Here is a 24,280-nt window from a genome sequence, read left to right as displayed (position 1 = left end):
GCACTGGCACCCGGCTTCCTGGGTGCCAATTCTATCCATTCGCGTGCCCTGGGCACTAGAATTCACAATTCGGCCTCTACAAATGCAGGGTTTCTCTTTCTGGTGGTGGTATCCTGCTCAGTCCTCACCCTCGATGTTGCAGCTTGTTTTCTGGTGGCCCCAGTTCTCTCACCATGCACCTGCTGGGTCACACCTGTTTGGAGAGATGCAACCTCTTGTTCTGGCTGGTTGCTTGGCCCTTGTGGAGCTGGTGGAGGTTGAACAGGGCCTGTTACTGAGGGGCCCGCTTGGTCTTGGGTCCTCCTTGTCCTCTCCTGCTCCCTCTGCCTCAACCTTTCAAGCAAGGATTCTGCTCTTGCTCTCTGGAGAGCGTCCTCAGCTGCGGAATCGTCTGAACTAGACATGTTTGCAGCAATTGTGGCCTGCATCTGACTGAATATTTATATGTTAATCTCCCGCCATGAACAAGGGGGCGTATATTTTTCCCCGCAATGTATTTGCTAATTTACGCCGATATTTCCCGCCGATAATTGCCGCTTAAATTACGCAGGTCTCAACGCACCTGATCAATCACCTGTATATGCACATACACAGGTTGTGGAGCATTGTGTGCTACATCGTGAAATGTGTGCACCTGTCATTCCAATGATGAGTGTTGTCAGCTGGTATCTGTTGGAGTTCGTGTATGCTTTGTGAGTCACATTTCAAAACATCACGTTATAATGCTTTCCTTGCATATGTAATGAGTATGAAATTGTCATACACCAACATGTTGCATTGTGTTTATAAGCAGCGTATTTATAAGTAGACGGTTGCGTGTATTATTTTCCGCACACTGTATATACAGTACATCTCTCCATGGAAAACGGTGTATTGTGCCCCCTTTAAGCAGCGTATTTATAAGTAGACGGTTGCGTGTATTATTTTCCGCACACTGTATATACAGTACGTCTCTCCATGGAAAACGGTGTATTGTGCCCCCTTTAAGCAGCGTATTTATAAGTAGACGGTTGCGTGTATTATTTTCCGCACACTGTATATACAGTTCCTCTCTATACATTGAATGCATGCTGTTGGTTTTGGTCTGTGTGTGATGTTGTCAGACTGCGTGCAGGTGTGTGACCATTACCTGATGTTCCTGTTCTCCTCTCGGCACTGCTTGGTTGCTACCGGACTGCTTCACTCGCCTGCAATTCAGAGGGCGGAGGGACAAAGGCACCACGGGAAGACAATACCCCAACACAACTACACAGAATGGTCACCACGCGTGAGGACGGTAATCAAAAGGATTTATTTTTGGTAGCAAAAAGGACTGTAGATCACCGCTACGAAAATAACTAAACAATGCAATAACAAGAATGATAATCGGCAGTTTATGAATACAGATCTAAGAATGTTCCACCTATATGATATTGTGCGCAATGAGGCCACTGTGGCACCATAGGCCGCACCTCACACAATATACTACACGCCAAAGAATGAACGAATTCACACAACAAGTGCAATGAATGACAAAAGAATAATAATGTTCTATAAAGAGAATACCGTGCGCGATGGGGCCACCTGTAATGCCTGCAGGCCGCAATTCGCACGGTATACTGCGTTACCCAGATCACTATGCAATATGATTACAGTGTAAACAATTCAAACCATCAAAAAGAAATGCAATAGCTTTCAAATGATTGACAATAGTATGCAGCCATTTATACCTTGCATAATTAACAATAAGTGTCCAGGCTGAAAATAATAAGTCCCTGAACTGCGCAGTTCTACAATAGCACAAGGTACCTGTTAGGCCTAGGTGCACCGTAATTGAAGTAGCAACTACTGTAATGCAGAATTTGTAATCCAAGGCAAAGGGTGTCCAATACTGCGTGTGACTCAAATAAAAGGTTTCCAATAAATGGCCCAGTCAGCCTTCAGGCTGTGATTACAGGACTAGGACTTGGGAAGTACAGGCCCTAATTGAAACAGGGGCAAGGGCTTGTCAGTGCGGGCATAGCATGACAGTTCCTGGGGTAATGGTGGGTGGCAAGTGTGAGTGGGGCAGTGTCAGGGTACCTGAGGCTCTGTTGCCAGCTCCTGTTGGTGACTCCTGCCAGTCACGACTCCATGTGCTGCAACACTCTGCTGGCTCCCTGCTGTTCCTGTTACTGCTGTGAGGCACAGGCCCTCCTGCCCTTATGCTGCCAAACAATGCTGGGGTCCTCTCTATCTGGTCCCTACTGTCAGTCTGGGCACCTTCTCCCTGCAGACGCTGGTCACTGCAGAACACTCCCCACGTGCTGCTCCGCTTGGGATCTCTCTCTCAGCTCTGCTCAGTCCTCCTGCTTACTCATTACACAGCAGGGGCTCTCCCTCTCCAATGTCTTGCGCACTGCTCACTCCTTACTCTCTGGGCACACACTGCAGACTGCCTTCCTGGCTCCTCTGACTGCACACAGCAAACTTGTTACACTCAAATCTGCCCAGCAACAGGCAGGTCTCTAACTTCCTGCTTCTCCCAGCACCTTGCAAGGTCCTAAAGTCCCTCCTGTCCTCTTTGCTGCTGCAGGTTGGTTGCCTAGCAACCCCCTGAAATCCTGTGCATTTTAAGGCAGCCCTGGCCACCAACGATTCTGTGGCACAAAAGGTGGTACCCCAATTCTGGGATGCCACATGCTTCCCCGCTGGAAGAATGCCAGTCCGCGGGCATTATGTCGGAGACAACTAAAGTCCTGGTACAGTCTCTTGTTAAAGAACAAAGCATTAACAATTAACGTCACCTATAAACTGTAAACATTTTCAAATTTCTGCATTACATCAATACATTTTTTACAATTACATTCAGGGCGGGTTACCTAAGCCTGGTAAAAGCCTGTCAACTATGGGGCCTGGGTTGTGCAGAGGCATGTCCCCCCCGGGTTCCCTGCTCCTCCGCCTCAGGCAAGTCTTCTCTCCCATTCTTCAACAGTATTCTTCGACTGCACCTTAAATCACTGCATGCGGTCGGCATTGAGCACGTGCTTCCTCCCTCTGCCTTTTCTTGGACCTGTTGATGGCCTGTTGCATCAAGAATAGGAATTTTTCACTCGAAATCGTTGTGTACTCATACTCACTTCCAGGCCTCTCTTCCTTAGACTGGGCTTCGGCCTTCTCGACTTCCTTTGGGTTCTCTGTAGGGACATTGGGTTTAGACGGTGGCATAATGGGTTCTGAGCCCTTCGGTTCCATGCGGTTCATCCTTTCTTCCGCTGCCACGTGATGCACGGTTTCACTGCCACTTCCTCGGTTGGTCGCTCCAACGTCTGTTAGTCGAGGGTTGGCTTCTCCGTCATATGCGTCTTCCATTCCTTGTGTAGTGGCACGCTTCTGCTCTGGAGAATGTTGTGGACTAACCACACCTTCCATGCATTGCTGCTCTGCTTCGCTCTGAGTCATCACAACTGGTCTCTGGCTCGTTTCCAGCCATTCCCTCTTCCTGGGGACTTTAGGTTCTGGTGGTCTGGGCATCTGCCCAGGTCGCGGAGAATTCGTGTTAGGCCTGTCAGTCTCGCCAAGACCTTCCTGTAGTCTTCTTTCCCTTTGGTTCTGCTGACCATATGGCCGGTGGCTGTGTGGGTTATCACAGTGATGCGTGAAGCGTCTGCGTTCTCTCTGGCCTGTGTCTCTGTTGCCTCTTACCGCAGCACCACCGGGGCCTGTCACGTTAATGGCCTTGACGCCTCTCCTTCCACTTGCCATTTCAAATTCGACCCACTCTCCATTTGCTAGGGTCCGGAAGCATTCATTCCGATGGGTCTTCTGGATGCCTGTATAGTGGACATATACGGTTCTCCCATTATCTGTCCTTCGGATAATACCATAGCCACGTGCTACGTCAAACCACATCACTTGGCCTGTTAACTTTCTTGTTCTGATTCGCCAATCCACAGCGTCGGATGGCACATTCACTTGGACTTGGTTCTGAATTATTGTTTTTGGGACTTCTCTTGAAAGTCTGTCTCTTGCCTCGGGATCCTCTTGTCTGGAGGTGGCGTTTGGGCAGTACCTCACAATGTGCCCACTCTCGTGGCACCTTCTGCAAATTGGTCGGCCTTGTAGATCATACTTGTTGGTGGGTCGTCGGTTCGATTCTCGGGTCACCTCCCGCCACGGATGGTTCCTTGTGTCACGGTCTTGACGCCATTTTCTGCGTCGGTTTCTGCCTTGATTTTTGTCTAGGTCTTCCAACTTTTGCGCCATGCGCGTCATATTACACGTTAATTCAGACATCTGGCAGGTTAGCACTTCCAGTGGGCCCGGTTCCATGGGGGCTTGTGTCTGTTGGGTGACTGCTCTGCTCAGGCATAGGGTGTCTGCAATTTGCCCTTTTGAGGCCTGGTGGCAGGCTTCCCCTTCCGCTGAGTCCTCATCTTCATCCCGACCACTCTGGTTCAGGCCCAGGATTTGTAGGACAGTTTCCTTAAATTTGGCGAAGGTGCTGTCAGGTTGTTGTCGTCTCCACATGCGCAATTGGGACTTGACTGCCTCCTCCTGCGCTCCTTCGATGAACAGGTTGGTTAGTGTTTCATCCACTTGTTCCTTTGGTTTCTTTTCTCTCAACTGTATGGCCTTCATGGCTTCCTGTAAGCTTAGTGCATACTCCCGCAGTGGTTCATTCGGTCGCTGTTTTCTCGAGTACAGGCGGCTCTTCAAATCTGCTATTGTCTTTGATTCAAAGATCTCTTGCAGCTTTTCAAAAATTTGCTCCACCGTTTCCTTTTCGTCGGCCTCCCACGTTCTTACTTCACGTAGTGCTGGGCCTCTCAGTTGCCCCACCAGTATTTCAATCGCTTGTTCGTTGCTGAGCCGGTACAGCTGTGTCATGGAGAGTATCCGGTTTTTGAATTCTTTCAGCGTTTGCGTCCCCGGGGTGTTGTTTCCCGAATAAGTCGGTACCCAGGGCGCACCATAATAGTATGGCATGGTGATTGGTGCCGCCGTCATTGACACTGGATTTCCTTCTCCAGGTGATGCAGGAAGTCGTCTCCTCCTTCTGGTCAATGTGGGAGCTTCTGCTTGGTCTGAGTCTGACATCGCTGAATCCTGTTCGCGGACGCCAAGTGTGATGTTGTCAGACTGCGTGCAGGTGTGTGACCATTACCTGATGTTCCTGTTCTCCTCTCGGCACTGCTTGGTTGCTACCGGACTGCTTCACTCGCCTGCAATTCAGAGGGCGGAGGGACAAAGGCACCACGGGAAGACAATACCCCAACACAACTACACAGAATGGTCACCACGCGTGAGGACGGTAATCAAAAGGATTTATTTTTGGTAGCAAAAAGGACTGTAGATCACCGCTACGAAAATAACTAAACAATGCAATAACAAGAATGATAATCGGCAGTTTATGAATACAGATCTAAGAATGTTCCACCTATATGATATTGTGCGCAATGAGGCCACTGTGGCACCATAGGCCGCACCTCACACAATATACTACACGCCAAAGAATGAACGAATTCACACAACAAGTGCAATGAATGACAAAAGAATAATAATGTTCTATAAAGAGAATACCGTGCGCGATGGGGCCACCTGTAATGCCTGCAGGCCGCAATTCGCACGGTATACTGCGTTACCCAGATCACTATGCAATATGATTACAGTGTAAACAATTCAAACCATCAAAAAGAAATGCAATAGCTTTCAAATGATTGACAATAGTATGCAGCCATTTATACCTTGCATAATTAACAATAAGTGTCCAGGCTGAAAATAATAAGTCCCTGAACTGCGCAGTTCTACAATAGCACAAGGTACCTGTTAGGCCTAGGTGCACCGTAATTGAAGTAGCAACTACTGTAATGCAGAATTTGTAATCCAAGGCAAAGGGTGTCCAATACTGCGTGTGACTCAAATAAAAGGTTTCCAATAAATGGCCCAGTCAGCCTTCAGGCTGTGATTACAGGACTAGGACTTGGGAAGTACAGGCCCTAATTGAAACAGGGGCAAGGGCTTGTCAGTGCGGGCATAGCATGACAGTTCCTGGGGTAATGGTGGGTGGCAAGTGTGAGTGGGGCAGTGTCAGGGTACCTGAGGCTCTGTTGCCAGCTCCTGTTGGTGACTCCTGCCAGTCACGACTCCATGTGCTGCAACACTCTGCTGGCTCCCTGCTGTTCCTGTTACTGCTGTGAGGCACAGGCCCTCCTGCCCTTATGCTGCCAAACAATGCTGGGGTCCTCTCTATCTGGTCCCTACTGTCAGTCTGGGCACCTTCTCCCTGCAGACGCTGGTCACTGCAGAACACTCCCCACGTGCTGCTCCGCTTGGGATCTCTCTCTCAGCTCTGCTCAGTCCTCCTGCTTACTCATTACACAGCAGGGGCTCTCCCTCTCCAATGTCTTGCGCACTGCTCACTCCTTACTCTCTGGGCACACACTGCAGACTGCCTTCCTGGCTCCTCTGACTGCACACAGCAAACTTGTTACACTCAAATCTGCCCAGCAACAGGCAGGTCTCTAACTTCCTGCTTCTCCCAGCACCTTGCAAGGTCCTAAAGTCCCTCCTGTCCTCTTTGCTGCTGCAGGTTGGTTGCCTAGCAACCCCCTGAAATCCTGTGCATTTTAAGGCAGCCCTGGCCACCAACGATTCTGTGGCACAAAAGGTGGTACCCCAATTCTGGGATGCCACATGTGTATATCGGAACGGTCCGCGTAAGTTTCTATTCGCATCCAGTTTGTTAATGTAAGAAGGATTAATAAAGTTAATACCAAACAAACAATTTTTTAGACCAATCAGCAAGCACCAAAAGTGATATATGTACCTGCAATTATTAACTGCGCCATTGCCACTATGACTTCAACCAGGGCTAGGCCGTTTTCGACCCAGGAGCTGTTGGCCTTGGTTGAGGTCATGGACCATCACCTGGGGCCCAGGGGCCCATATGTCTCAAATATGGACAAGCGGCGGGCGTATACTGCTGCCCGCCGCCTAATATACTCCACGACCGGCGTCCGCAGAAGCCTGGGGCAAGTTGAGCGGCGCTGGTCTGACCTGCGCCGGCGGCAGCCAGTGTTGCTTTGCACACTTCGCCGCCATATTGCCCGATGTAAGTTTTTATTACTAGTATGTCTGCGTTTTTTTGCAAATGTTTTCTGTACTTTTTATAAATATGTTCCTGAGTATGTGGGTGTATATGGGGTGTATAGGGGGTGTATATGGGGTGTATAGGGGGTGTATATGGGGTGTATATGGGGTGTATAGGGGGTTTATATGGGGTGTATATGGGGTGTATAGGGGGTGTATATGGGTGTATATGGGGTGTATATGGGGTGTATATGGGGTGTATATGGGGTGTATATGGGTGTATATGGGGTGTATATGGGTGTATATGGGGTGTATATGGGGTGTATAGGGGGTGTATATGGGTGTATAGGGGGGGGTTTAAGTAGTTGCTCAGTTTTTGGGTGTAGCATATCAATTAGTTTGCATGATAAATGTCTGAAATATAACAGCAATGATAATTTGGAAGGTTATGAGCATGACTAATGTGAATTTTTCTTTCCCCCTTTTTTATGAAACCCAATCTTCGATTTCTATGCCATCAACATGAACATTTCAGCACGGGCAAGAGCCCGCATAGAAGCCCGGGAGCAGGCAGCCCGGGACCAGGCAGCCCAGGAGCAGCCGGAAGAGGAGGAGGAAGAGGAGGAGGAAGAGGAGGAGGAAGAGGAGGAGGAAGAAGAGGAGGAGGAAGAGGAGGAGGAAGAAGAGGAGGAGGAAGAGGAGGAGGAGACAATGGGTCAAGCTGGGGCCCACACAATTTCCCCATCCCCTTCCCCCACCCCCTCCCCAACCCCCACCCCCTCCCCAACCCCCACCCCCTCCCCCACCCCCACCCCCTCCCCAACCCCACCCCCTCCCCCACCCCCTCCCCAACCCCCACCCCCACCCCCTCCCCTACCCCCACCCACACCCCTACACCCACCCACACCCCTACCCCCACCCCCTCCCCACCCCATTTCCAACCCCCCTACACCTCTCCACCACCCACCCCCAAACCTCTCCAATCTCCACTCACACCCACTACCAGCATCCAAATTCCAATCCCATCCCCCTTGCTCCTGACCCCCCCAACCACCGCACACCCAACCAGCGGCGACCAGGATGGCTCAAGTAGCCGTAAGTAAATAATGTGTCTAATGTTTACCTACACATTTCTACACATAAACAATCACAACAACCACATATGTGTATCCAACATCAACATTAGTTGAAACATATCACTGCAGGGCGACCATGAGGTGTGTCCTGTCCTTCTCCAGGAACAAGGGTCCCCTTGGTGGTTTTTTTGAGTGTGGCCATGCCTCACCCCTTGAATAATTGACATAACAGTACATCCAATGAGATATCCAACATTAGTGGTGTGGTAGTTATCTGGCTCCAGGTGTTGGGTAACTCCAGTTCCCAGCATGATGTGCAACATAAATGTAGAGATTGTTTTGTTAATAGTGTGTGAGGCCATGCGGATGCATGCTTTACAAACATAGCTGTAGGCCTATAATTTGTACAGCAATGTCCTAAATTTAAAATAGTAAGGAGTGCTTAAGCCACAACAATGTCATAACCCTTAAATAGCACAGCCTAATTGTGAGGTTAGAGGAGAGTCCCCCAAAACCAAAGTACCAATTGGGATACAGCATACATTCATCCAAGAAGGAGTAATTTAATTAATGTTATTTACTATGTACAGTATGTGTGTGTTAACATATTTTTTTTTAGTACTGTGTTTACAGCAGACCCATCTTCAATGTAGTTTAAAAATGTATGTGGCCTTCACACATAACTCACAACTTTTTATTATGTACAAATACAACAAACATTTGTGTATGTTATATATTAATTTTTTTTTTTATCCCTTCACTACAGACACTGAACAGCAGCAGGAGGAGGTGGCAGCCCTTATTCGGGAGATCTTCCTGACCCTTTTTTATTTGCAACTTCTTTTTGGCCTACTGGAGGCCCGCATTTAATTTATTTTTATCCCCCCCCCCTTATTATGTTTGTTATAAATAAAAGTTTATATTGTGTTATAAATTGCCTGTGTTTTTAATAATAAATATGTTAGAGGGCTTGTAAGGGTAGGTACATACAGATGTGTAATGTAAGTTATATTAGTAATTTGAGGTGAGGGGTAATGATTGATGTGTAAATGTGTGTGTTTTTGAGTAAAATAACACATAGTGAAAATGCATGAATGTTTAATGTTTTTCGATTAAAACATCACACATAACATCAGGGTAGGTATACATGTTACACATTTTGGACAAACTAATTATGGACATAATTTAGTACATATACAGAAACACCAACATAACTTGATTTAAAAGTAACAGCAATATGGGGACACATAGATAGTGATTAAAATGCCACATTAGAACATAACAAATATACATGTAATGAGGGTTAAAATGTTGTTTTATTAGGGTCTTTATTAAGGTAGACAATTGAGTTAATAGAAAACAATAATTGAATAACAAATAGATTAATTAATCAATTGTCAGAATTCTAGTTGAAAGGCAAGATTTGCAGGTCCATATATGTGAAGGGTATGCCAGCGTACACGGACGTACGCTCACTCTCACGAGCGCTGACATAAGCTGAGTTTTCCATTGAAAACAATAGGGACCCGTCCGTGCAAGCTGGCGTACGCTCAGATCTCCGCAAGAAGTCGGTGGGAAGACGGCCGAGAGACGTCCGTAAACGGCGGCGTACGCTCTGTTGTACGCCAGTTGTCGGAGTGTAAGGGCTGGCCCGTCCGTGTACGTTGGCGTACGCTCAATTGTACGCCACTCCCCTTTGACGTTGTTTCTGGCCGTACGTATGCGGCTGAGTTGTGGGTGGACTTAACCCCAACGGCCGCGTACGGATAGCGTACGTTAATAGTGAACGTACGCACGTTTGGCCGCACCGATCAGAATAAGGCCCTATGTCCTGAAAGTACGCTACCCCCCCTCCCCCTTATTGCATTGTCCCACTGACTCCTTTGTAGCCTAGTCCATGGCAGGATGTTTATATTGTTCTATATCTGCTATCAAAGCCATATGTCATATTTAGGGCCATCTTAACAGATAGACATGTCATCATGCTGATTGGTGGATGGCTGCAGCTATCCACCAATCAGTGTGCAGCAATCTCTACCTGCCTCCCAGCCTGCCTGCAGCCAGACAGTGAATGACTGTCATCTCATCATGCTGATTGGTGGATGGCTGGAGCTATCCACCAATCAGTGTGCAGCAATCTCTACCTGCCTCCCAGCCTGCCTGCAGCCAGACAGTGAATGACTGTCATCTCATCATGCTGATTGGTGGATGGCCGGAGCCATCCACCAATCAGAGTGCAGCATTCTCTACCTACCTGCCTCCCAGCCTACCTGCAGTCAGACATTGAATGGCTGTCAGCATGCTGATTGGTGGATGGCTGCAGCTATCCACCAACCAGAGTGCAGCATTCTTTCCCTTCCTCTCAGCCTACAGCCAGACAGTGCATGGCTGTCATCATGCTGATTGGTGGATGGCTGAAGCTATCCACCAACCAGAGTGCAGAATTCTTTCCCTTCCTCCCAGCCTACAGCCAGACAGTGATTGGCTGTCAGCATGCTGATTGGTGTATATTACAATGGACACAATGGCTGGAAGTTACCGCTGAGCTCTCCATACGGGTATGTACCAGGACGGGTCCTGTCCGGGAGGTACAGCGTGGAGCTGTCTACAGCGGCTGCTGCAAGATCCTCTTTTCTTTTAAAGGTAAAACTTTCTGCACTCGGCGCCCCAGGCGTGAGCCAGGCTCACATCCGCACATGTCTCCGGCAGCTAGGGCAGTCATTATCTGAGACGAGTCCGTACATATCCCTCGCTTTTGTTGTTATTTTCAAACAAAGCAAATCTCCGCAGGTGAAGCAGCCACACGCGATGTCAGCGCATATGTACAGCCAGAGCGTGGGGTAATAACAAGCACTCAGCACAATCATTCCTAATTTGGATGGGTCGGATTAAATTAGTCTCCATTCAGTGTAACTTGGCTCCGCTTATTACAGCAGCATTAACCCTTCGTGTTAGACTGATGGAAGCACATTCATCTCAGCTCGCCGAGTATTTGGGATGTGATTACAATGTATCCGAGTAAGAAGAAGACATCGCGTGACACTCCCTGAACTGTGGGCCTAATTCAGCCCTTCCCGTTATTGAATGAACGCTCATGTGCACGGTACATAGTACGCATGCCCAAGCCCCCTGTGAGAAGATAGCCAGTGACTGCTTTTTTTTCCTGGCTGATTGACAGGCAGCTGGCGTTTGGAGGAGAGACCCCGACATTTTTGGTTAGAGATGGCCATCGTTGCCATTGCCATCGATGGTTGCAATCGATGGCAATTCTGCAACTGGCCATCGATAGTTCTTAACTATGCACTGGATGACCATCGATATTTTTACATATTGATTGTCATCCATTGTATTTGATTGATTGGCCTGTGGGCCAATCAAAACACAGGGGGCGGAGCCTCGCGGGTGTCGGGGGTGGAGCTATGCTCCGTGTCCTGGCACTTTATAAAAAAAATAGCAAAACATCGTTTTGCTTTTCCATCGATCATGGAGGGAAACCATCTGGTTCTCACACATCGATGGCGAAAGTATTCGACATCGGCCATGAACCATCGATGATTTAGAATCATCGATGGTCGATGGCCATCCCTATTTACAGGGAAGGCATCTCACGTCAGCACTGGCCCTGATCTGCAAAGATTTGAAGGATGCGGGAGGCTTGCCCTCCTTTCCAAGGGCCGGGAGTGCACCCGATTTTCGGGAGTTGAATGTCAGAGGGGTGCCAGTGGACACTGTGTCGATCGTGCGTCACGGTCTATGTAAATGCATACGATCAAGTATAGACATCTAAGTAGACGCTGTCGACCACTAGTGGTCAACCATAGTAATGTCGACCTAAACCAGGTAGATCCACCATCCGATATTGTTGACACCATATGGTCAACATACATATGATCGACATAGTCAAAGGTCAACATCGTCAACAAAGGTCAAAAAATGCCTTTTTTATACGTTACCGTCCACGTGGATTGGGAATGGCAAAGGCGCTCGGCATGCGAGGGGACGCACTTCACTTACACGGTGCCCATGTCAACCTATGTCGACACAGACATCAAAAACATACAATACTCATGTCAACCTTTTCCTATGTCGACCTGTTCCATGTCCACCTTTTGCTTGTGTCGCCTTCTCGACTTTTGCTTGTGTCGACCATTTTCACGTGTTGACCGTTTGACTGTCAACCAATCGTGGCCGATCTTTTCACCATTGAAGTTCAAGGGAAATCAGATGCAATTTTACAGGTCAGATAAATCTCATAGTGTATGGGGACATTTAGATGTGCATATGAAATGTTTGCTGTAACCTATAAGAGTTCTCTTAGCACATCGCTGCTGTCTCTTCCTCGCCATGTGAGTATCCATGACAGCCAGCTCCTGCCAGTGATACACAATGTGAGCGCACAACACGCTGTGTGTGTTTTTCCACCTCCTGTTGTTTTGTTAGTACAGCACGAACCATATGTGTACAGTACACAAACCACAGAAACAAGTGTGCAAACAAAGGAGGGCAAACACCGGCGCTCAGGTAAGTGCTGCATAATAAGACATACAGGAGCACTTCCAGCACAATACATACACAGCCTCAGAGGTCGACATCTACAGGGTAATCATGGACACACTGCCATAAAAACATAAGAGGCTGTCACACAGAATTCTGATAGGTCTCTTTCCTTCACAACAGCGATACTTCAGAGCAGAGTGTAGAAAGTTATACACTACAGTGGTGTAAATAGAAATGTTGTGCCCCCCCAGCAAAAATCTTTCCTGGCAACACCCCCCACCCCAATACAATTATTATACATTCATTTGTAACCTAAATGCTCGTTGCCAGAGGCTCCAAGCTCAATGACAGGTGTTAAATGCTCATTGCCAAAGGTTTCATGCTTATTGTCAGGAGTTACATGCTCATTGCCAAAGGTTTTATGCTCGTTGCCAGCGGTTACATGCTTGTTGCCAGGGTTTACATGTTCATAGCCAGGAATTTCTTATTGATCATCAGTGGTTTATTGGTTGGGGTACATGATCATTGCCACGGAGTTACATTCCCATTGCCTGGGGGTTACATGCTCATTGCCTGGGGCAATATATACCGGTAATCTGTAACTTCTAGGTACTGTAGCAATATACGCTACCCAGTAGGACCTCTAGCATCTATCTATCTGTCCAATAGGACCTCTAGCATCTGTCTCCTCCAAGGTGGGGGACATTTTTGGAAGGCCAGACCCATTGAAATCTGCAGAGACCATTGTACAAAATAAACAAATGTTATTTGATTTTTCAAGGTACACACCGGCAAAGCCCCTCCCCCAGGCTGTGATTGGCCCACCAGTCATTCACTGAAAGAATAGAGATGATCATTGCATAGTTGATGACCATCGATGGCCACCTGCAGATTTAGCATCGATGCCAACTATCGATAGTGTACACACCGATGACCATCCCTAGATGAGATTACTGTCTACTCTTTCAGAGGTCAGAGTGAATCCCCCAAAATTTAGGAGACTACCCCTGTAGCTGTGAAGCAGCAAAGAGCGCTCACAACAATGGAGGGTTAGCTGCTGACTCCAGTCTGCAATGCACATTAATCAAGATGCAGGCATAAGGCTGACAGTCAAAATGACGACACACATAATGTCATCACCCATTGTCGACATTGATAATGTCCGCCATAACCCAGAACCTGCCACCAAAGACATTGCTGGGAACTGGGAACAGCTGGGACTGGGAACAGCTAAGTCACCACCAGACCACCAGAGTCTGTTTCTCAACAGTCCATTATGGCAACATTTCAGCTGTGTTGACACTATTTATGTCGACTTAGTTTACCACACCTGTGGAGTGCCACCCATTTTTGTAGGCACGCTCATGAAACGCTGAGTGGTCCCCTGCGTCTGTCCCCTGGCCGCCCCTCCTGGAGTGTAATACTCGTTAAAGGCGTCAAATGAATGCGCAAACCCCCAAAAAGTGTCCATTTGAGCAAATTTGGCCACTACATGCAGCTCTGAATCACCCCTAAGTTTCTTTTTCAGTGATGTATGCCCAATTTAATTCCAACCTCCTAGTAATTACCTGCACGGAACACACTATAATCTCCCCCCGGGGACAGAGAGAACAGAGATGTATGAGATAAAGGAATGTTCTGGGAGAAATATGAGTACGTTATAAGTTACAACAAGTTTTCAGAGTTGTTTCCCAATGTTTCTGAAGTTAACAAGTATCCGTAACTCACAGACACAGGGAGAAATTACCTCAGGGACTGGCGGTGCGGAGGAGAATCCATTCCTGTCAGGGCATTTCCAATAGTACGTACAGAAAACAGCCATGGAAAGAAAAAGAAAAATATAATGAAGAAGGAAAGGCCTCAATGAGTCCTTGGCAAGTAAAATGTGTTACAGGTGCCAAGAAATACGGTGAAATGTAGTAGGATGAGAGATTCAGAAAGTGAGAGGTTTGGTAAGAAATCTCCAGTTTTGTTTAAAGCGGCAATCATTTACACTGCAAAACCAGTTTGATTTTAAAGTGTAAACGATTGCTGCTTTAAAAAAATTATATTGGAGATTTCTTACCAAATTTCTCACTTTCTGAATCTCTCATCCTATTACATTTCAGCCATAGGGGGGAATTTAAGAAGAATAAAGAATACGGCTCATTCAGCCAACCCTACATCTTTGAGCCTGGGGCTGGTTACGGTCATGGGGGGGGACCCCACGCCATTTTTTAAAATGATTTATATTTTTTATGTTTTTACACTGAGATCCGTGCAGGGTTCTTCCAAATATGCCTAGAAAATTAGTTGTATTTTCCAGCCGTATTTGACCAGCAATTAGCATCCATATCCCACTTTATTGCATACAGCCGCTTAGTAAATTAGGAATCACCATTGGTGATTCCTAATCGTATTCCTCCGATGGTGTATACATTTGTTTTCGTAGAGTGCCGTGAATACGAATTGACGTATTTTTTGCACAGTAAATGCTGAAAATACATATAGGCAGCCGTATTTGCATACGACTGCCTACAAATATGCCTAAAATAGGCGTATGTGTACATTTCCCCACAGTGTCCAAAAGATGATAGATTGAAAATAATAATGCAGCAACATGAATGGCCACTAGGGTGTGCTGCAGAGCCTCTGCATTTCAAATGCATTTCCATTGCATAATACAGTTTATTAACTATGCTATAACAGGATTTCTATATGCTGTGTATAATTCTATACCTTGATTATGAGAATCTGGTCCCCACTAAAACCCAAAAGGCACTAGGTAGGTAACTAGTGGATGACTGGGCAATATAGAATGCTGAGAGTACAAGTGCCCAGGCCTAGTATATAGGTACCATTGGAGCATAATCACGCCACTCACAATGCTGCGACCATGGCCCTTATTGCTTCGCGGCAGCGCACACCATAGGGAAATGCTCTGTGATGGCACTTACCACTGCACCCTCCAAAAACCATGCCCTCAGTACCCAGGTATACCCTATGTCTCGGCAGCCCTTGCTATGTGAATGCACTGCGCTAGAGGTTTAGCTTCTGATAAAGGTTGGCGATCAGAAGATGACATTTTTTGCCGCCATTGTATCCAACTCTATTCCGCTTTATATCTAATCTGCACTGTATCCAGCAGTACTGTAGCCGACCAATACTGTATCCAACCAATACTGTATCTAACCAATACTGTGGGGATTATTCTGGTTCACTCGCAAAGGCAAATTCCTTCTCAAATGGACAAAACCATGTGCACTGCAGGTGGGGCAGATGTAACTTGTGCAGAGAGAATTAGATTTGGGCAGGGTTTTACTTCAAAGGGAGATCTATATTGCAGTGTAAAAATAAAGCAGTCAGTATTTTCCCTGCACAGAAACAAAAATGTAACTCTGTCTGCACATGTTATGTGGTATGCTGAGCCCTGGTAACATTTTTGGAGTTGTAGCCTAATCGCAGGAGGCGTGGCCACCTCCTGTGATTAGGCCACGCCCCCAAAATGTTTAGAGATGGTGAAAAAAACACTCTAAAGTCAAGGGGGTGTTATTGTGTCCCCCCCTCAGCAGCAGCACACACCTACCTACAGCATGTGCTGTGCTGACAGCAGGCTCAGCATGAGCTCTCACACTGTCATTGAGACACTCATGATGAGCCTACTGTCAGCACAGCACATGCTGTAGGGGTGTGCTGCTGCTGCCCAGGAGGGATGGAGGGGGAAGGGGAGTTGGACAAGGGCCCCTGCCAGGCCCCTCCAGCAAGCCCGGGCCCGGGTAAATAGTACCTAAACCCCGCCCTCCCCCGGCAGCCCTGGGCATGTGCAAAATGATTCCCAGGCAGGGAGCGATTGCTGGGGACTGCCCAGCGTTTTATTTCTGCGCCCGCAAAAATGGTGGATGCACCCATGGACACCTGCGCATCCCTGCCTGCTTGGGGCAGGAGGATGACATCACATGACGTCAGTACCTGACCGAATTCGCACAAGAACGGGAAAGATAAAAGTAAGTCCAGGCTTACATTTATCTATGATTTGAGGAGTAATCATTCGTCGTTCAAACACAGAGGACACTGCAGGATTATTTCCGGTGGAAGGATACCACTGGGCTGTATTATGTTGGCTGCGAGCTGGCTCTCCCAGCCCAGAAGCTCCGCTCACCTGCTGTTACCTTACCTCATAGTAATACACAAAGCTATAATTAACCCCCTGTATAATGAGGTCCTCTCTACGACCATACAGACTTGAGGGCTATTATCTATTATATTCTAGAAAAGGAATCTAATGGTTGCTAAGGGCAACTGCCCATCTTCAACAGAACTTCCATCTTAGTAAATGTATCCCTCAGCCCTTCAAACGTCGGCAACATCTTATTTCTACTATGAAGACCAGTTTCTATAACACCCCATGTTAATCTAATGGGGGAGGCAAGATATGAAAGGAGAATATCTATAGGTGAAGTACCACCACTGACCAATAGAGACCACTCGATGGACCAAATTACTTCTTTGTGTGCTAAAAGATGCCATAACAGAAAGTGAAAGTCATTTTTGCAGGGACACTGATCTTTTTCAAACTTGCTGGATATGGAGAGAGGGAGCTGTGGAGACAGAAGTTGGAGTTAGGAGCAGATAGGGACTGGGGGGTGGGGTGGAGAGTTGGTGGGCTAAAAACTGTTGCTACTCAAAGTGAAAGTAAAGTGAAAGTAAAAACTGTCACAGCTCAAAGTGAAAGTACATTGCAGAAGCTGTCATTTTGACGGTCTTTTAACAAGTTAGGTAAATAAATACGGCAGAGACAAGAGAACGACTTTTTCCGTATAAAATAATTTTATGTTTATTAAACAGACCCCTAAACAAGACAGATGAGCTAAGCTATGGGAAGTGATAAAGTGGAAAGAGATAAAGTAAACAGCTGATGTAACATAGCAGTTAGGAGCTGGTTGGTATTATCATACTTGCCGCCATAAAAGTCTACTCTCCGGGAGTAGCAGCTTTCTGTTATTAAGCCCCGCCCCAATCCTATAAATGCTCTTCGAGGAGGGGGTGGTACTAAATGACACGATTTACATCATTTTTTGCCCCGCCGACACTCAAATAAGCCATGAAAGCTGGTATTTGACCGGCAGAGGGAGGGGGTAGGGCCCCACTAAATGTGGGAGGCTTCCCCCCCCCCCACCAGGGGGCCGGGAGGGGGACTTAATTTTCAGGACCCTACCGGCCAATCTGAGAGGGTAGGTAAGTATGGGTTTAATGGGTAGCATTACTGCCTCACGTTGTGAGGTCATGGGTTATATTCCCACCGTGGCCCTAACTGTGTGGAGTTTGTATATTCTCCCCGTACTTGCGTGGGTTTCCTCTGGGTTCTCTGATTTCCTCCCAAAATCCAAAATATACTGGTACGTCATTTGGGTCCCGACAAAAAAAAAATAACCCTACCATGAATGTGTGTGCGTGTACATGTGGTAGGGCATATAGATTGTAAGCTCCACTGGGGCAGAGACTGATGCGAATGGCCAAATATTCTCTGTACAGCGCTGCAGAATGTGTGTGCGCTATATAAATAAATATAATACTGTATGCACATCTACCATACACAGGGGGTAATTGTCACAATGAGGCTGTGACAGGAGTCATTTGGACAATATGTAGGACCCGCTTCCTTGTACCGACTCCTTGCAAGAAATAACGACGTGTCAGTAAAAAATAAAAAGTGACAGCCGTCAGTAAATTTTCACTGTAAAAATAAAAAATAAAATGAGATTGCACAGCTTGGCAACCCCAGGAAAATACCCCAGCCCCGGGTCAAAGATCCCGCTAGCAGCAGCCCCAGGCTGGAATCTTGCATCCCCCCCCTCCTTCCTCCCCCCCCCCCCCCCCCCCCCCCTTCCTGCTGTAATTTAGTGATTGGATAGGAAATGCTAGGAGACTCCTCTGTCTGTCACACAGGCTCAGGCAGTGGAAACAGGCGGCTGCTGCTGTATGTGTGTGCGCTGCCTGGGTGCAGCCTCTGACAATGGAAACTTCTTCAGTTCCCTCCTGACCAGCCCCAGTACAAGGAAGCACGTTCAGCCCCAGACAAACTTCTCAACTTCCTTCCTGTGCTACATTCTGCATTGTGCTACATTGTACACAGAGCAGGCAGCACTGTGCACAGCCATGGACCACCAGCCTGGGGGAAGAGAGGGACTCTGAGCGCAGGGACTGTGCCACTGGCTGTTGACGTGGGGGACTAGGTGCTGGGAAGGAGCCCCAGCACTGTCCTGGCTGAGGACACCTATCACCCAGGTAAGTGCTGGCTCCATCCTGGGCACCGGGTGGACAGAGCCCTGCATGCTGCAGTGATAGCTGCCTGTGGGGTACATGGTAACAGGAGCCTGATTTCTCCATCTTGGGTTATCTTCTAGCATGGGTAAGGGACAGCATCCCCTGCGGGTAAGGGGAGCATCAATGTGGCACTGTAATTCCTCATCGCGTTGCTGGAACAGACACGGGGCTGCTTTCAATCTGGCACTGTTATGTAACTTTACACAATGGAAGAGGTTGGGATTATTCTAAGAACAAGATGATTTTCATGGAAATAGAGGAGACATAATGTTGGGGGAAGATAGAGTAGCTAAAATCTGGGGTGTAGCGTTTATTTCAATGCAGGAGGTTATAGGGAGCCCGGCAGTTTTTACTGACACGATGCAGGTTGAATAAATGCTACACCAACTGGTGCAGCGTCACGTGAAATTGCACCGCGCATGCCCTGACATCGAACACTTTCAAACGTGCAACCGGAGGGGCAGAAAGGGCTGATGGGGATGAGAGCGCCGGTATGTAGGTCCAGTCCAATGAAGGTGGTTTTGCGCAAATGTGAACACATGCAGATCGGAGGAATGGCGTAAAAGTGTCTGAGAAACGCGGTAGGTCAGTAGCAAGTTCACATAGCGAATCGTGATTATGGTGGTCGTTGGGGCTAACAAAACGATGTTATTGGTGGTTTGTGATCATTACAGTGATTGGTTGTTTCTACGTCACTTGGGAACAGATTACGCTTTTGTGTTAAAGCCGTTTGTTTCTGTTGTATTGACTTTTTTTGTAGTTTACCTGGCAATATCGAGTGAGGCTACTGGCAGATAAATGTTTGCAGCATAGTGGTAAGTGACGTATACGCGTAAACCAGAGGCATTAGCCATCGCGGCAGACCTTGTGCTAGTCGTATTACTGGAAATACGCTGTCCAGTAATATGCGTCTCTTTTGAATTAACTATATATATATGGCTATTGTAGCGGATCGGCACTCCTCCTAATTGTATAGCATCTTCCTTGGGTGCCTTCACCCAAGTTACTTGGTTACTCACCTTGAAAAAAAGACAGTGGCATGTTGAAACGTTGGTACTATGAGTACATTGTTGCACATTATTATAGTATATATATATATTTATATACATACATATACCGTACATAGCTAGAGCAATCACTAGTACCCGTGCTCTTCCTAAGCACCAGACAAGTGCTGGCGGCACCCCCGATTGTTCAGTCATAGTAAACAGTTCAGAATACTGTAAATGTTTTCAACGTTTCAGACGGTTTAATAAAACTTTCATCAGGGATATACAGTTATAATGTTTATTTAATATGAAAACATAAATAATTATGGTTACCCCACCATAAGGTAAGCCCAATTACTGTCTGTATATCACAGATGATGAAAGATGTACTATTTGTCTGAAACTTTGGATTCAACTGTTTATTATGATTGGAAAACTGGTGAGTGCCACCTGCAATATAGTATTATATATACTTTTAAATCCATTTAGCCTATATGACATGAATGGGGGATAGTAATTGCAGATAAGAGTTTAACTACGTTAGTTATGGTCATGGATAATGTCAATAAACTTTCCTGACATTCAGAAAAACTACCTGCAACCGCAGAACAGAATTGTTCGGGAATGTTTCCGCGGGTCTTTGTGCTGGGTGAGGTAGGTGGATGGTTAATCTGTCATGTTTGTGGACATCTGTATAATACATGAAGCAGTGATGTGGTGTGCAGAAATACACAATGGTGTGACAAATGTCCGCCACAGTATAAGAGACCCAGAAGCAGGGGTACAACGTCAGTGTTTAGCTACATGGAACATGATGACTGACATGTTGCTATGTTACACGGATTGTACACAGGTGTGTAGCCGGGGATCTGTAGTTGTAAAGGGAAGGTAGGACATTGTCACTAGGACTGGCAAGAGAAGAGTTACGTTTGGAGCGTGTGACAAAAGTACTACTTAGAATTAACCCTTCTTGTGTTTGCCGTAGAACAGTTCAGTGTGTGCATGTGTGTGTGTGGGCGTGTATATGTGTGTGTGTGTGTGTGTGTGTGTGCGTGGTGCACTAACATGGGAGAACTTACTTCGCTCAGGATTCCTCATCTATAATGCATTCATTAAGCAATGCTCATCATTACATAACAATACTCCCATCTGATGACAGGACAAGATACAGTTTAATCAAGAAAATACAATAAATATGTATGCACTAATTAAAGGCCCATCAAAATGACAGCTTCTGCAAAGTATTTCCACTTTGAGCTGTGATTGTTTTTTACTTACTCTTTGAGCAGTGACAGTTTTTAGCCAACAAACTCGACACCCCGAGCCAATATTTGCGCCTACCTCCCCTCTATTTGTGCCTGATTCAGCTTGGTTCGCTAAGCAGCAGTCTTTTTGGCTCGGAAATGTACGAGGGGGGGGGGGAGGGTGCTGACATCATCGGACGTCAGCCATCCGCCCCGTGCAGGCTTCACGAAGACTGTGTTTGCATGGGGACGCCCAGCGTTTTTCTGGACGCTCCCACCATTTTTGTGGGCACACCCAGGAAATGCCGGCCGTCCCCATGTGTCAGCCCCATGCAGGCCCCCTGCACGCCCTGTATACTGTAGTCAAATTACCGGCGGTCAAAATACCGACAACCATTGCCAGACAGTCAAAATACCAACACGTTCAAAATGTCGACATTAATTATGCCATTATGGTCAAAATGCCGACTTTTAACTCCAGGCAAACCATTTAGTGTAGGGATCAGTGATCCCTATCCTGCAATCTGTCAGTGCTCTGCTTATGGCACGGTGATTGTGAAGTCTGTGTACGTGGTGCATTGTGCCCTGGGGACTATTTCCATCCTCTAAAAACCGCAACCTCTTTCTGTAAAGGGGCGTGAAATGGATTGAAGGCTCTGGGTAATACGCCCGATGGGCCGCAGCTGACGAGTCCCCCTGCGGCTCTGTACAGTGCATGGTGCAACAGGATTACCCAGCACAAACTCACCCGATTATACGGAAATATAAACTGGTTTCCTCATCTGCTGTCGGGGTTTCATGACTATTTTGGTTCACAAGGAACTTCGTAGTAGTGGTGTTTTTACTGTTTATCAAACCGGTGCCAGCTGCTGGGGAATTCCTTGTGTATCCTGACTGCGGGCAACGCGGGGATAACTCTCCGCAACACAAACATTGAGGCCTTGCGGTGGAACCGTCACCTGTCGTGTAAACCGGTTCTGCCAAGGGTGAGATGCCAAGTGTACAGGATGGCATTGTGACTGATATGGGAGAAGACCAGTATTTGTTTCAGAGTTCTAAATGTGCCAATTCAAATACCCGTACAGGTTTACTGCGTCTCTTTGTACGCTGCATTGATATTACCTTCATTGATATGTCTTCAGATTATTTGCTGGTGGCGCCAATTCAGGATCCTTCCTCATAATTCACCACTTAAATGACTGTGGGGTGTATTTACTAAGCCTTCGATGGAGATAAAGGAGCGGATGTAATAAACCTGGTAAAGTTATAACACAGCAGCTCCTAACTGTAATTTTTCAAATTCAGCCTGTGACTTGACAGTTAGGAGCTGGTTGGCTGCTGTGTTATCACTTTCCGCTTTATCACATCACCAGGCTTAATAAATCTGTCCTAAAGTACAAAATAATCAGCCCCTAACTGTCATTTTTAACCCAGCCTGTAACTTGGCAGCTGATTGGTTGGTATTTTAACTTAGTCCCCTTTATCTCCATCCAAGTTTATCGACCCCTAATTGGTCTTGTGGATCATTATAAACCAAATAGAATTGCGCTGTGAGACGCAATGCCGATGCCTGCACTAATGGTCGATGTTTTTTTAACTGTGCATGCCGCAAGCGATGTGTGTGCGTACAAGTCGTAGTATTGGTTGAGGTGCAATGCATTGAGAATGCAATATTTCAGATGGGATGTTGCTATGGGCAACCATTAGCCTCATTCCTGTCAATCACGCATTTGCAATGTATCGATAATCGGCCGCAAATTCGCAGCCTATATTCAAACCTGATTCAAATCTAATCAGCAGTGGGGCATGAAATGCGAGGTCCAGCAGATAATAAGAGTAATGGGCAGATATTGTAACATCACGTCCTCTTCCTCGTGTCTTACATAATGGGCCTGTGTTCCTCATTACTCTGCTGTTGCAGTATTGGGTACTTGTTTCCTAGCACGGCGCCAACGAATTAACATTGGAAGGCATCGGGTGTGAAAAATCGATTCGACACGATTTTACATTGTACAGCCACCCTGATGGCTGATTGCAATGTGAAATGCCCCCCCTCCCCTCAGACCCTATTTTTAATTGTATATCCACCATGATGGTTAATTATTAGGTCAAATGCCCCCTATTGTTAGCGCGACGCCACGCTAAACGCCAACCCCAAGTGTGGCGTGTGCAGCGAGCCCGCGAGGGGCGGCGTTACGCGTCCTCTGACCTTTTCATACCACCACTATCCATGTCGGCGTGGTGCTGATTCTATATCGGGCTTCGGGCTAGGTGGCTCGCTGCACTCGCCACACTATATAAATTCAACTCCACGCCGACGTGGATAGTGGCGGTATGAAAAGGTCGGAGGATGCGTACCGCCGCCCCACGCGGGTTGGCATTGGTCGTGGCGTTGCGTTAACAATAGGGGGCATTTGACCTAATAATTAACCATCATGGTGGGTATACAATTAAAAATAGGGTCTGGGGGGGCCATTTTACATTGTAAAATCAGGTCGGTCGCGTCGGTTCGCATCACATGCTATTGTAATGGCATGCGATGCAACCGATTTTAAAATTGTATTACAACGTCTTTAAACCCCGAAAATCGGGTCGGTCGAGTGTGATCGGGTCCCATCGCAAACCTTAATTTATGGTATGCGATGGGACCCGACGGGCGCCGTGCTAGGAAACAAGTACCCAGTATTGTAGATTAAATATGGTTTGTCAGCAATGTGGTCATCTAGCCACGTCTAGAAACAACCGTGGCACAAAACACTTGAATTCCCCCCATAGGTGAGGAGCAGTGTTAAGCTGTGTACACACGGAGCAATATGATCGCTGTCAATATATTGCTCAGTGTCCCGATTTCATCAGCGACCAGAGATGGTCGCAGATGAAAATGACACACTGCCGGGAGAAGAGGCGGGGGAAGTCGCTGGTCAGTGGAGCGTGCTCCTCCGACCAGCGACCATTAGGGGCTGAAAACGGGAGCGCGCACCAGGCGACCATATTGCCAGCGATTTGTGCTGTGTGTACGCACCTTTAGCCTTATATTGTGTAGGATAAGTGCTGAGCAGATATGTGCCATTTAGATTCCTTCATTCAGTATTGAGATGGTTTCCCACCTACAGACAAACCT

The 24,280-nt window shown here is 47.0% G+C and overlaps 1 protein-coding gene across 1 annotated transcript in view; it reads left to right on the top strand.

Moving 5' to 3' along the window:
- Positions 1-18,543: 18,543 nt before the first annotated feature.
- The window catches only part of ITPKB (inositol-trisphosphate 3-kinase B), a 72,269-nt gene continuing 66,532 nt past the window's right edge, over positions 18,544-24,280 (top strand). The window contains exon 1 of the mRNA XM_083175532.1: positions 18,544-18,887. The gene's annotated coding sequence lies outside the window, so the exon portion shown is untranslated. The remainder of the gene's footprint in view (positions 18,888-24,280) is intronic.

Source organism: Crinia signifera, chromosome 3, assembly GCF_055691185.1.
Source record: "Crinia signifera chromosome 3, ASM5569118v1, whole genome shotgun sequence".
NCBI classification, from domain to species: domain Eukaryota; kingdom Metazoa; phylum Chordata; class Amphibia; order Anura; family Myobatrachidae; genus Crinia; species Crinia signifera.
This window is presented reverse-complemented; position numbering and strand designations above follow the sequence as displayed.